Source organism: Hyaena hyaena, unplaced genomic scaffold (assembly GCF_003009895.1).
Source record: "Hyaena hyaena isolate Hyena2069 unplaced genomic scaffold, ASM300989v1 scaffold_4433, whole genome shotgun sequence".
NCBI classification, from domain to species: Eukaryota; Metazoa; Chordata; class Mammalia; order Carnivora; family Hyaenidae; genus Hyaena; species Hyaena hyaena.
This window is the reverse complement of record NW_024085037.1, coordinates 1-1,385: the sequence shown is the minus strand read 5'-3', so window position 1 is coordinate 1,385 and position 1,385 is coordinate 1. Positions and strand designations below refer to the sequence as shown.

The 1,385-nt window shown below is 43.2% G+C and overlaps 1 pseudogene; it reads left to right on the top strand.

The window, feature by feature from the left end:
- Positions 1-418: 418 nt before the first annotated feature.
- LOC120227799 lies at positions 419-1,023 on the top strand (annotated as a pseudogene).
- The last annotated feature ends 362 nt before the right edge of the window (positions 1,024-1,385 follow it).

Sequence of the window (1,385 nt, the reverse complement as noted above, 5' to 3'; positions counted from 1 at the left end):
TTTGGCTCAGGGCATGATCTGTCAGTTTGTGATTTCAAGCCTGTATCAGGCTCTGTGCTGACAGTTCAGAGCCTGTGACTGTTCAGAGTCTGTGTTTCCCTCTTTCTATTTCCACTCCCCCACCCCACTCATGGTCTTTCTCTCTCAAAAAATAAATTAACATTTTTTAAAAATGTAAAAAATTTCCCCCTATCTGCTACCCCTCATTCATATTTAACACTATAGTTATCTATGGTGATAGCTTCCTTCCTGGAGCGGGTCCTCTATCTAAATTCTCTTATTGGGGTGCCTGGGTGGCTCAGTCAGTTAAGAGCTCTGCTTGGGATTCTCTCTCTCCCTCTCTCTGCCCCTCCCCTGCTCATGCTCTCTCTCTCAAAATTAATAAATAAACTTAAATAAAAACAGCTTTTGACTTTCAGCTCAGAGGAGGCTATGGTGCAACAGTCTTTGGTTGTCTCTTATCTGGGTTCATCCAACACCAGCTGCCTCCACCATGCTGCCTAAGTTCAACCCTAATGAGACCAAAGCCATATACCTGAGATGCACTGGTGGCGAAGTCGGTGACACGTCTGCCTTGGCCCCGAAGATGGGCCCACTGGCTCTGTCTCCAAAAAAAGGTTGTTGATGAAATCGCCAAAGCAATGGGTGATTGGAAGGGTTTGAGGATTATAGTGAAATTGACCATTCAGAAGAGACTGGCCTGGATTAAAGTGGTACCTTCTGCCTCTGCCCTGATGATGAAAGCCCTCAAGGAACCAACGATAGACAGAAGGAAGCAGAAAAACATTAAGCACAGTGGAAATACGACTTTTGACAAAATTGTCAACATTGCCTGATGGATGCAGCACTGATCTTTAGCCAGGGAACTCTCTGGAACCATTAAAGAGATTCTGGGAACCGCCCAGTCTGTGGGCTGCAATGTTGATGGCCACCACCCTCATGACATCATAGATGACATTGATAGTGGTGCAGTGGAATGCCCAGCTCATTAAGAACTACAAAGGAAAATATTTTAATAAAGGATCATTTGACAACCAATAAACAAACAAACAAATAAAATTCTCTTAGACATTTAGGGGGAAAGTCAAAGTTTTTCCTGAGTCTTTTGGTCTTTGATTGTTTTCAGCTCAAGGTAATCCCCATGCCAAACTGGCATTTCCAGAGTGATTCACGTTGAATCCCCCATCCAGCAATGTGAGTGTACTTAATGCCACTCAGTGTACACTTAAAAATGGTAATGATGGTATTTTATCACCATTAAAAAGTAATAAAAGAAGTTAAAGGACCTCTCTAAGGCGTCTCTCTCCCTGCAGTGTCCCTGGGATGATAAGATAGCTTTTAGACAACTTCCTGGAGATTTAAAATGCTCCAGGACTCTCAGATGG